This window comes from Cebus imitator, unplaced genomic scaffold (genome assembly GCF_001604975.1).
Source record: "Cebus imitator isolate Cc_AM_T3 unplaced genomic scaffold, Cebus_imitator-1.0 Scaffold148, whole genome shotgun sequence".
NCBI classification, from domain to species: Eukaryota; Metazoa; Chordata; class Mammalia; order Primates; family Cebidae; genus Cebus; species Cebus imitator.
The window spans coordinates 1,295,609-1,308,069 of NW_016107463.1; positions in this window are offsets into that span (position 1 = coordinate 1,295,609).

Here is a 12,461-nt window from a genome sequence, read left to right on the forward strand (position 1 = left end):
GCTGAGATTGTACCACTGCACTCCAGCCTGGGCAACAAGAGCCAGACTCCATCTCAAAAAAGAAAAGGAAAATGGAAGTCTAGAGATGTTAAGTGACTTCCAAGGCTCCAGGTTAGCAAGAGACAGACCCTGAGTGTGCCTGGGGAAGGGATTTCTGTACTCATCCCACTGCCTTTCCTGGCATGCCCTGGGGATGGCAGGAAACCTGGATCCCGGCCCAGCTCTGCTGTTTTGAGGTGGATTACCTCAGGGCTGACACATTCATTTCCCAAGTCTCTGTTTTCTAATCAGAAAAATTATGGGATTTGAGGTGATTTCTTAGAGCTATTTCCATATGATGATGCTGACATTTTTTTTCCTAATGATAAAACTATGCAGGAAGCTTTTCAAATTTTCTAGACTCAGGGCCAGCCCTAAGCAAAGGGAAGAAGTAGGGGGCAACATTGATCTTTGGTAACACCTAAAGGCTCTATCTGTACAACCTTTTCCTCTGTCCAGAATAAGCCTTGTAATCCCTGCTGCCTTCTGGGGACCTCAGGGCAAAGTCTTGGGGAGGGTGCAAAGAGGGTTTGTCCATCAACCTGAGGATGCAGAGGACACATGTGCCCTGCACATCAGTATGAGTAAACCTGAGCTCCTTACTAAAATAAAGCTGTCTTTTGAGTGTTCCTCGCTTGTAACAGGGGTAAATGCACTGACCAGTGCTAGTTAAAAATGACCTCAACAGCTGCTCCATTCCAACTGTCTTAGGCAAGAGGGGAGTGATTCTTCATGCTTTGACATGAGATGGAGTCATAAATACTGTTTCAGATACCAGGGAACATACAGTCAGAGACGCCAGCATCATACTGTCATGCCAGGAAACGTTCAGTGACTGCCTGCTAGAGGAAGTCCATGTCCCTTAGCTTGGCTTCAAGGAGCTCCAGGAGCAACTCTTGCCTTCCCATTTGGTCTCTGCCTTCCCTAAACACTCATGAGTACACATCCCCCTCATTCCCCCACCAATTTTGACTCAGCCAGCAGCATGTCAAGGGTTAACCCTTAGCATTGGTAAAAGTTTTGTATCATCATATTTGGTTGACTCTAAGATGGATGCTTTTTCTCATTTTAACTTCTTACTCATTTAACTTTGATGTTACAATCAATGACATGTCGTTTTGTGGCACTTTTTCTTTCTTAGTGGTTTGTAAAATAATGGTGCATCATGACTAGAAGGCCTTTTGGATTTGCTGAAATACTGGAAGTAGCATTCTCCATACAGTATTTGAGCTCCAGAAGCTCAGCCAGAAAACGAGAACCTGTGTGCCTATACCCTTAAGTTTGTTTTCCCAGTTAGGACTGGATCCTGCTGTATTGGGGTGATCTCTGGGAACCTACATGGCTCCCTAGTTGTAACCAAGGGTAATATTCAAAGTGTTTAATGATCATACCAGGCCAGGTGCAGCAGCTCACACTTGTAATCCCAACACTTTGAGAGGCCAAGGCAGGGAGATCATTTGAGGTCATGAGTTCAAGACCAGCCCGGCCAACATGGTAAAACTCTGTCTCTGCTAAAAATACAAAAATTAGCCAGGCATTGTGGCAGGTTCCTGTAATCCCAGCTACGCGGGAGGCTGAGGCAGGAGACTCACTTGAATGTGGGAGGTAGAGGTTGCAGTGAGCCGAGATTGTGCTACCACGCTCCAGCCTGGGTGACAGAGTGAGACTCTGTCTAAAAAAAAAAAATGACCATACCACTTAGAAGAAAAGACAACCAAAAACAACTGGCTTGTGTATCCTGAATCATACCTGCTGAACCGCAGGCCTACTACCATGCTCCTTACTTGTTGGTTCTCAACTCTGCTTTTTCCTTATTTTATGGATACTTGACAACACACTCAAGGCACACAGCCTGTCACCCAATCCCAGGAGACATTCCCTAATCAAGCTGAGTCAAGCACGGTTACCCCAGGCTCCTTTAGGGGAGGGTATGTGTACTAGTTTTCTATTGTTATTGTAACAGATTACTATGAAACAACACACATTTATTTTCTTACAGTGATAAAGGCCAGAAGTCTGGTTCAGGTGTCACTGGGCAAAAATCAAGTTGTCCACAGGGCTGTGTTCCTTTCTGGAGGCTTAGGGTTAGAATCTGTTTCCTTGCTCTCTCAGGTGTTGGCTGATTTTAGTTCCTTGCAGCTGCAGGACTGAGGTCCCTGTTTCCTTTCTGGCTGTCATCTGGGGGTCTTTATTAGCTCTTAGCAGCCTCTCTCTTTTTTTTTTTTTTTTTATGGTTAAGTATAGAGTTTTTTTTGAGGCTAAAGCTTGAGGATGGCCACCCAAGGACATAGATACAAGTTGCCCTGAGTATACATTCCTATTAGCAGTAGTTACAGGTGGCACTTGTTTGTTTTTATTGCTATATTAATTACATTTGTACTTTTTTGGAGTAGGGGATGGAGTCCCGCTCTGTCACCCAGGCTGGAGTGCAATGGTGCAATCTCGGCTCACTGCAAACTCTGACTCATGAGTTCAAGTGATTCTCTTGCCTCAGCCTCTTAAGTAGCTGGGATTACAAGTGACCACCACACCTGGCTAACTTTTTTGTATTTTTAGTAGAGATGGGGTTTTGCCATGTTGGCCAGGCTGGTCTCGAACTCCTGACCTCAGGTAATCTGCCTGCCCTGGCCTCTCAAAATGCTGGGATTACAGGCGTGAGCCACTGCACCCAGTCATATTTCTACATATTTAAGGGATCTCTCTCCAGTTCTTACACATTGCCTCCTACATCTCAGAACCAAATCCTTCCCGCCCTCCCATCTCCCTTACTTCACTGGGCTAATGTGATTAGATGGGGCACACCCGTAATCTGGCATAGCCTCCCCATCTCAAGATTCATGCCCTTAATCGTATCTGCAAAGTCCCTTTTGCCGTGTAAGGTGACGTAGCCACAGGTTCCAGGGGACTAGAATTTGAACATCTTTGACAGCATTATTCTGCCTCTTACAGTATGTAAACCGTCCTTGCCAATGAAGTGTAGAGAGAAATCTGCTGAGGCTTGCAGGGAGGATTTTGCCGTCTGATTAAGAATAGAGATATAAAGTAGGTCTGCCACACACCTATCTACTTTGATGGAGGTGGTGTAAGCTGTGGCAGCTATCTAATGACCATAAGGCCCTAATGCCAAGAATAAAAGCAGACACACTGAGAACAGCAGTAAGAGTATCAAAGTGAAAAAGTAGAAAGAGCTTGGCCTTTTGAAACAATGTTTAGCCACCAGCAATCCTAGAACACCTACTTCCAGAGGTCTTGTGAGATACTTTGTTATCTTTACTGCTTAAGCCACTATTAGATAAATATTCTGTTACTTATAGCTAAACTCATCCCAATAGTCTGTTACTCGTAGCTAAAGTCATCCCAGATAAAATTTAACACCCTTATTATTGGTCCATTTCAGTAATACCTTGATTTATTACTTAGCAGTTTCTTTGTCCTACCTATTAATAGTACCTTGGTCCTACTATAGTGCTGATACTACTCACCTCCTCCCTAAACCTCTGGAGTAGCTAAGGTTACACCATACCTGGCTAATTTTTGTATTTTTAGTAGAGACAGGAATTCACCATGTTGGCTAGGCTTGTCTTGAACTCCTAACCTCAAGTGATCCACCCGTCTCCCAAAGAGCTGGGATTACAGGCATGAGGCCTCCTGCCTAGTTTCTCCTGGCACCCTCTTTAGAGGCTAGGCAAGGCCCCTGTATTTCCAATTATGGCTGGGGGTTAGGCTTGGATGAACAGATCTCCCCAGCTCATGACACTGCCTGTAGATCGTACCTGCTAGTTGAGATGATTGTATGAATTATACCTGATCTTGCTGCCTTTAAAACATGATTACTTGGAAAACTGACTGTGGCTTCACAGTGGCTTCATCTCCCCAACCCTGACCCATCAAGTTTCACTGTCTAATCCTGCGTTTCCAGGATCATATCCTAATACACTCTGTTTATCTTGATATCTCTGTTGTCTCTCCTTTTTTTTTTTTTTTTTTTTTTTTTTGTTTTTTTTTTTTTTTCTTTTTTTTTTTTTTTTTTTTTTTTTTTTTTTTTTTTTTTTTTTTTTTTTTTTTTTTGAGACAGGGTCTCAGTTTGTCACCCAGACTGGAGTATACTGGCCCAATCTTGGCTCACTGGAGCCTCAACCTACCAGGCTTAAGTGAATTCTCCTGCCTAAGCCTCCTGAGTAGCTGGGACCACAGGCATGCACCACCATACCTGGCATTTTTTGTAGAGATGGGGTTTCCCTGTATTGCCCAGGCTGGTCTCAAACTCATGGGCTCAAGTGATCTGTCTTAATATCCAGGTATACTATACCATTGGCCATTCTTTGACTAGTATTTTCACTTCTATGCTTTTACTCCACTTCTCATGCTGGCCCTGCAATCAGAAATGCACTTTCTTTCTTTCTTTTTTTTTTTGAGACAGAGTTTCGCTCTTGTTACCCAGGCTGGAGTGCAACGGCGCGATCTCGGCTCACCGCAACCTCTGCCTCCTGGGTTCAGGCAATTCTCCTGCCTCAGCCTCCTGAGTAGCTGGGGTTACAGGCACGCGCTACCATGCCCAGCTAATTTTTTATATTTTTAGTAGAGACAGGGTTTCACCATGTTGACCAGGATGGTCTCAATCTCTTGACCTCGTGATCTACCCACCTCGGCCTCCCAAAGTGCTGGGATTACAGGTGTGAGCCACCGCGCCCGGCCCAGAAATGCACTTTCTAGATTCATATCTTTACCACTAAATCCTTATGACAATCTTGTGAGGAGGTGCTATTATTTCCATTTTGCAGATGATTAAAAGAAACTAGCTAACTTAGTTAGGGTCATACAGTTACAGAGTGGCAGACCAGACTGGGATGGTAACGCAGCTATCTCTTACTTCAAAACTCACTTCCTTTCATTCCCATGTTTGGCATTTTAAAGATAAGATAACCCAAGACTTGAAGGACTTATTTCCCTCAGTGCATTATAAGCACCCTGGGGGCAGGTCTGATTATTGACCACTAGAGTCAGTGGTGTGCTTGTAGATGGTTAACAATCGACTCTTGGAGGAGAGCGTGAGGGATGCTCTAATTTACAAGACGTTTTCTTAGTCCTGTGGAGTAAATACTCCCATCTGGCTGAGTCTGAGCTACTAGTATGACACCTGTCATTGAACAAGGGGTAGGGAAGAGATTTAAGGTAGCACACCTTAGAGGGTATTTCCACCACACAGACATCATTCATCTGAGCAGCCTTGAGAACACAGGTAACAGTAAAATGTAAGGAAATAATTAAGAAATGATGAGTTGGTATCTTTATTACCTTTGTTTTAAATCTGATTTATTCAACAGTGATTTAGTTTAATTTTTAATAATCATTACATTTAACAATCAGCTTACAAATTTTCTAAAACTTTAACAGTTAGACTCATGAACTGGTTTGAGCCAGCTCCAGCTCACCACTGCTACAGTCTATTATAATACTTTGCTTTTAATAGATGTGGAATGGTGGTAAGGATGCTAATAAAAAGAACATGATTCTCCACTTAGGAGCTTTGAATGCAGCTGATAACCCAGATTTCAGTATTCTTTCCTACATCTGAGACTTTCTTAGTTCTACCTCTCTCACTTAGCAGGTCAAACAAATTAAAAAAAAATAGTTGAGGGTGGAGACCAAAGAAGAACCAAAGCTCCAACTAAGGGCCCTGAATATTGAACTCTGCCCAGGGTCAGGGTGGGGCCCAATGACCGCTTGCAGTTGAAAAACGTCCTCTACAATTGGGCTTGAGCAAGCCTCTGAGCTATAACTGTCTTCTCTCCTCGCCTCTTCCTGACCACACCCATAACAAGAGAAGTACTGAAGAAAAAGCACCAGTCATATTATTCTATTACATTCCAGAAAGGACAGCCTCCCAGGAAGTAGAGAGCCTAGAAAGAAGTAAAAACTAAATTGCGTCCTCCCAAAGGAGTGGAAGTCCTGCATTTCATCGATCTTAACCTTTTGTTTTGGGTGCAGTGCTGATCTAAATGGAAACTGGAGTGGGCAGGCTCAGCTTAGGGAGAGAGGGACAGCTGGTGAATCAGCTGTGTTGCATTACAGTCAGCACTATCCCTGTCGTGGTTCAGGGATTATACCATATATGGACTCGAGCTCAGGACAGACCATCCTGCTGATTTGCATCAGGACTCCCCTAAAATTGCATCTTGAGATTAGGTCATTGTTTCTAGAAAAGGGAGACCCTGGAGAGGTTGTCAGAATGAAGAAATCAGGACCAATTGTGGTCTGGTAAGGCAAAGATAAGAGAAGGAGGGTGCAGCCGAGCTGTGCTTCGGAATGAAGTCTGGAGCCTGAGAAAACTGTGGGAGGGATTCTAAGAGTGGTTGCAGAGGGAGGGAGGGTTACAGCAGAGGACAGGCCCCTTTCTGCAGACTCCATCCTGCCTCACCCGCCTGGGGCTGCAGGAGCTGTATCCTGAGGCAGACTCAGGCCAGTTTAATAGGAGTCCAGGGGAATAGCTCCCAAATTTTAAACACGAGAGGCAGTTTTTCTTACTGTGGGTGAGTGTGGCTGTGATGCTGCTGAAGATGCAGAAGCCCTACTAGCCAAGTTGGAGACAGTCCAGGCTCTGAGTTATTCTAAGTTCGAGGTGGGTTCACCCAAGTAGAACACAGCTAGTTAACCTCCATCCCCTATTCTCCATTCAGGCTGGGTGATACAGCTATGTGGGGCTATGGGCATCTAGGGGAAAAGAAGAGGTGAGAGGGATAGGGGATTGATCTAGGAAAGTGGCTTTTAATAGATGGCCAATACATTTGATCTAATTTGTAAAGATTAAACTACTTTTATTTATTTATTTTTTGGTGTTTCAGCAATTTCAGTGCTTTAACTTTTTTTTTTTTTTTTTTTGGACTAGCTCAAAGTATTTCAGGACACCTCTCTCTGTGTGTGCCTCTTGATTTGGTTCAGAAGGCCAGTACTATGGAATACTCTATTGCAGTGATAATTAACTACTCGATATGCAAAACACAGACAAATCTCACAAACATAATGTGGAGCAAAAGAAGCCAGACACAAAAGAGTACTGTGAAATCCCAGTTATGTCAAGCTCAAAAACAGGCAAGACCAATCTGTGATGTTAGAAGTCAGGATAGTGGTCCCTTTGTTGGCAGTTGTGGTTGGGAGGGGCTGGAGGGCTCCAGGAGTGCTGGTAATGCACTAATTCTTTGTCTGGGTGCTGCTTACACAATGTGGACATACTGGGCTGTCCATTTATGATCTGTGCACATTTCTGTATGTATATGCTGTATTTCAATCAAAAGTCTCAAAAAAAAAAAAAAGAAAAGAAAAAGCAGAATGTAATGTTTTGAAATTAGGGGCACAGGAAGTATGAGTATGTGCCAAGCAAAAATAAGCCTCAGGATTGGTGAGGCTGGAGAACAGTATCACAGGGCTAAGAGTCAGAAAACCTGATTTCCAGTCCCACTTCTGTTATTCACTGGTGAACGGATGCTGGAAACTTAGCTCCCTTCAACTCGTAACAGCTTAGTGATTAAACTAATGATTTAATTTAATCATTAGTTTAGTGATTAAATTTAGTGATTCCTTAGACTTCAGGAAAGTCTAAAGATATTCCCCATTCCATGCCTTGCCAGGAAAGGTTAAGGATCCCAGCCGAAGACCAAACACCAAAAAATTTGGATGAATAGTAACAATCCCATGTTTGTATAATGCTTCCCACTCCCAAAGCACTTTCATAATCATTATGCCATTTCATTTTTCAAAATAAGATCAGGAACACAGGCTCTAGCGTCAGACTGCCTGGGTTGGAATCCTAGCTCCATCTGTGGCTAGCTGCTTGAGCTTGGGCACATCATCCTTGTGGCTCACTTTCCTCATCTGCAAAACAGAGCCATGAGGGGATTAAATCAATTTAACATAAAAAACATTTACAGTGATGCCTGCCACACAGTTAGCGTTTGATAAATATTAGTTAAAACAGGAACAAAAGTCCAGATAGTGTTATCTAGATTTTATAGATGAAGAAACTGAGGCTCACAGGCTATCACAAGACTAATTCATGGCAGATCCAGAACTGAAACACAGTCCACCTGTGTTACAACACTGACTCATTAGGTCATCAGGAATAACCTAAATGGACTTGTCCATTTTTATGTGATAATAATGACAATAACACTACCTTTTACTGAGCACTCACTAAGTGCTTTACATACTATATCTCATTTAATCCTCATAGTAATCTATGAGGCAGGTGTTGTTTTCCCCAGTTTAAAAAGAGACAAATTAAGGACTGAAAATTCAGAAAGCAAAGCTGGCTAGTGACAGGGAAGGCCAGATTCTGAATGCAGATCTCTGCAACCCCAGGACCTATGTTTTCAACCACTTATATTCTATAACCACTGGATAGAAAACCACCACCATGGTTGTTTACTTTATAAACATTTGCTGGGGCAAATTGAGTGATTTTTGTAAGTTCCCCAAGGTCAGTCAGAGCCCTTCTTATCCAGCCTTCATCCTTCTCCCATGCATCAGGCACTGGACCTCCATAGGTGGCCCAGAGGCTCCCATGGAAGGATTTGCAAATCAGGTTCCGAGACCTTAAGAAGCCAGGCTCAGTAGTGGAGAGGAACCAGATGAACTCTTGATGGCCTGGGCAAGAATTGGCACCAGCAGCTTTACTTGATGGTGTCAAAGAGGTAGAGGACCAAATGCCAGGATGCGGCGGGAGCCATGGTGCCTGGGCACACAGGCTTTGCAACAGCTATCAAGTTTGGAAAAAGAAAACAAAGGGAGAGACGAATGACACTCCACCTAAAGGCAGCCACTCCTGGACAAGGGAGTGCTGCCGCTCCTAGATGGCTTCAGATGGCTGCCTGGGAACATCTGCCTGGTTTAATATTTCAAGTGAAGACCTAATCGAAGCAGCCCTTTGGCAGGCTTTGCACCAGCCGGCCTGACTCTTGACATACGTTCCAATGCTCGCACATGGTTGTGGCTGGCAGCTCAGACAGGCACCACTGTTTTGGCTTTTGTCATTTCTTTTTTCTTCCTCCAGGCGCTGAAGTCCTTGATCACAGCTCGCCTGATTAGGGGTCGTCACCAATCCATGCACCCTGCCTGTGCTTCCTGGCGCCCCCTGGTGGATGATCAAAGGATAAAGGGATGGTTTGAGGCAGGAAAGAGCTGGGATGGTACTGGAATGGATTGGGGATCTTTACCCACAGACTTTGAAGAGGTCTTTTGTGAATCTCTCTGTCGTCCCCCACTGTGTGAATGATTTACTATGACTAAAGGGGCCACACACACAACAGCTCTCACCCTGGAATGGACTTTGAGAGGGAGGCAAAAGGAAGAGTTGCCCTCTTTCTTGGACTTCCCTTTGGAGCACCCCACAACTCTCAGGGGATTTAGAAGGTAACACATTTAGAGGTTTTCAGAAAAAATGTGCGACTGTGGCTTGAGCAAAAGGTGTTTACTCCCACGGAGGTGGGATTTTTACTGCTAGCTTCAACATCAAGTAGATGTGAAAGTTACGTACAAATCCTGACGATCAATACCACCTGAGGAAGTTGAGAAAGAGGCTGCATTGGGCCAGTGCTTCACAAACTTAAGGTACACAGCTTGGAAGCACTGAATGGCAAGGGGTGGGAATCTTGTAAAGTGCAGATTCTGAATGAGTAGGTGTGGAGTCGGGCCCACAGTCTATGTTTCCAACATGCTTCTGCCACAGGAAGACAGCTCTGGACTAAGAAATAGTCCTGTGCATTTCTTAGCACCCACACTCACCTCCCCCCACCAAAAACATAAAATAAAACAGAAATAGGAACATTGCATTCCCTGGAAGTGTCTTACATAATACCAATTAAAACTCTTTTCTTGCTCATAAGTTTATTCCTTTTACTTTTTTTTTTTTTTTTTTTTTTTTTTTTTTTTTTTTTTTTTTTTTTTTTTTTTTTTTTTTTTTTTTTTTTTTTTTTTTTTTTTGAGGTGAAGTCTCGCTTTTTTGCCCAGGCCAGAGTGCAGTGGCATGATCTCAGCTCACCACAACTTATGCCTCCCAGATGCAAGCGATTCTTCTGCCTCAGCCTCCCAAGTAGCTAGGATTACAGGCCTATGCCACCACACCCAGCTAATTTTTTTGTATTTTTAGTTGAGACGGGGTTTCATTATGTTGGCCAGGCTGGTCTTGAACTCCTGACCTCAAGTGATCCTCCTGCCTTGGCCCCCCAAAGTGCTGGGATTGCAGGCGTGAGCCACTGTGCCTGGTCTAGAAATTTATTCTTAAAAGTGACTTTGACTGATGTACATAAAAATCACTAGAAAGCATGGTTATAGCAAATGTTTTCATTTCTTTGTGTTTTTCTACATTTCCCAAACTTTCTACAAATGAACCTATATTGTTTTTATATTTTTTGAAGGCTAAACTTTAAACATTTTGTATGTTTTAAGGCCTTTCTTTCCCTGGTGCTAGCTAGACCAGAATGGATGTTTAACATTTCTAAGGGCAGATGTCTGAACTTTTGCAGGTGTGGGGAGACTCAGAATCTTCTGATGTTGAGGATTCCAAGCTTAGTCAGGTCGGGACCATGTTGAATCACTGTTTAGCACTGAAGGAAGGCCAGGGAAGGCCTGCGAGGGACACGTAGTCTCTGCCTCCTGAGGTCATGCTGACTGCTTGCTGGCCCAAGTCTAATTTATTTTAGTTTCTATGTCTGTGAACAAGGCCAATTTGCATGACTGATGGTCTGGCATCTTGATCCATGTTTACAAATCAATGAGCAGACTGCCTAAATCAATGAACTGTGATCTGTGCATTTTATAGATGAGAAAAGGCAAGTTGGAAGAAAGATGCTGGGGAGGCTGGTGTTAATTACAGAAATGAGATCTTCATAACTCAAGTTTCCATCCCATGGCATTATTTATTTATTTATTTAAATAAGGGATTCCCAATCTTCACAATCAGTAGTGCAGTATAACTTTGGGTAAACACAGTTCTCTCTTATCAGCACATTGCTTTGCATACAATAGGTACTCAATGTTTAATATTTAGAAAATATAATTTTTGAATACTTTTTTTTCTATGATAGTCTGATCATACAGCCCAGAGCAATTTTAGGAAATCACCACTCTTTCCCATAGTAGCTGTAGGCTTTGCATATCCAGTCACCCAGGAACTATTTGTTAGATAAAAGAACATTGAAGTAACAAGATTTGAAAGAAAACCTAGGCAATACCATTCAGGTCATAGGCATGGGCAAAGACTTCATGGCTAAAAACACCAAAAGCAATTGAAACAAAAGCAAAAATTGACAAATGGGATCTAATTAAATTAAAGAGCTTCTGCTCAGCAAAAGAAACTATTATCAGAGTGAACAGGCAACCTACAGAATGGGAGAAAATTTTTGCCATGTATCCATCTGACAAAGATCTAATATCCAGAATCTACAAGGAAATTAAACAAATTTACAGGAAAAGAAAAAAGTGGGCAAAGGATATGGACAAACACTTCTCAAAAGAAGAAATTTATGCAGCCAATAAATAGATGAAGAAAAGCTCATCATCACTGGTTATTAGAGAAGTACAAATCAAAACCACAATAAGATACCATCTCACGCCGGTTAGAATGATGATCATTAAAAAGTCTGGAAACAACAGATGCTGGAGAGGATGTGGAGAAATAGGAACGCTTTTACATTGTTGGTGGGAGTATAAATTAGTTCAACTATTGTAGAAGACAGTGTGGCAATTCCTCAAGGAGCTAGGACCAGAAATACCATTTGACTCAGCAGTTTTATTACTGGGCATATACCCAAAGGGTTATAAATCATTCTATTATAAAGACACACGCAGATGTCTGTTTATTGCAGCACTATGTACCATAGCAAAGACTTGGAACCAACCAAATGCCCATCAATGATAGACTGGATAAAGAAAATGTGGCACATATATACCATGGAATACTATGCAGCCATAAAAAAGAATGAGTTCATGTTATTTGCAGGGACATGGATGAAGCTAGAAACCATCATCCTTAGCAAACTAACACAGGAACAGAAAACTAAACACTACGTGTTCTTACTCATAAGTGAGAGTTGAAAAATTAGAACACGTAGACACAGGGAGCGGAACATCACACACTGGGGCCTGTTGGGCAGTGGCAGGCAAGGGGAGGAAGAGCATTAGGACAAACACCTAATGCATACGGGGCTTAAAACCTGGATGACGGGTTGATAGGTGCAACAAACCACCATGGCACATGTATACTTATGTAACAAACCTGCATGTTCAGCACATGTATCCCAGAACTTAAAGTAAAACTGAAGGCCGGGCGCGGTGGCTCAAGCCTGTAATCCCAGCACTTTGGGAGGCCGAGGCGGGTGGATCACGAGGTCAAGAGATCAAGACCATCCTGGTCAACATGGTGAAACCCC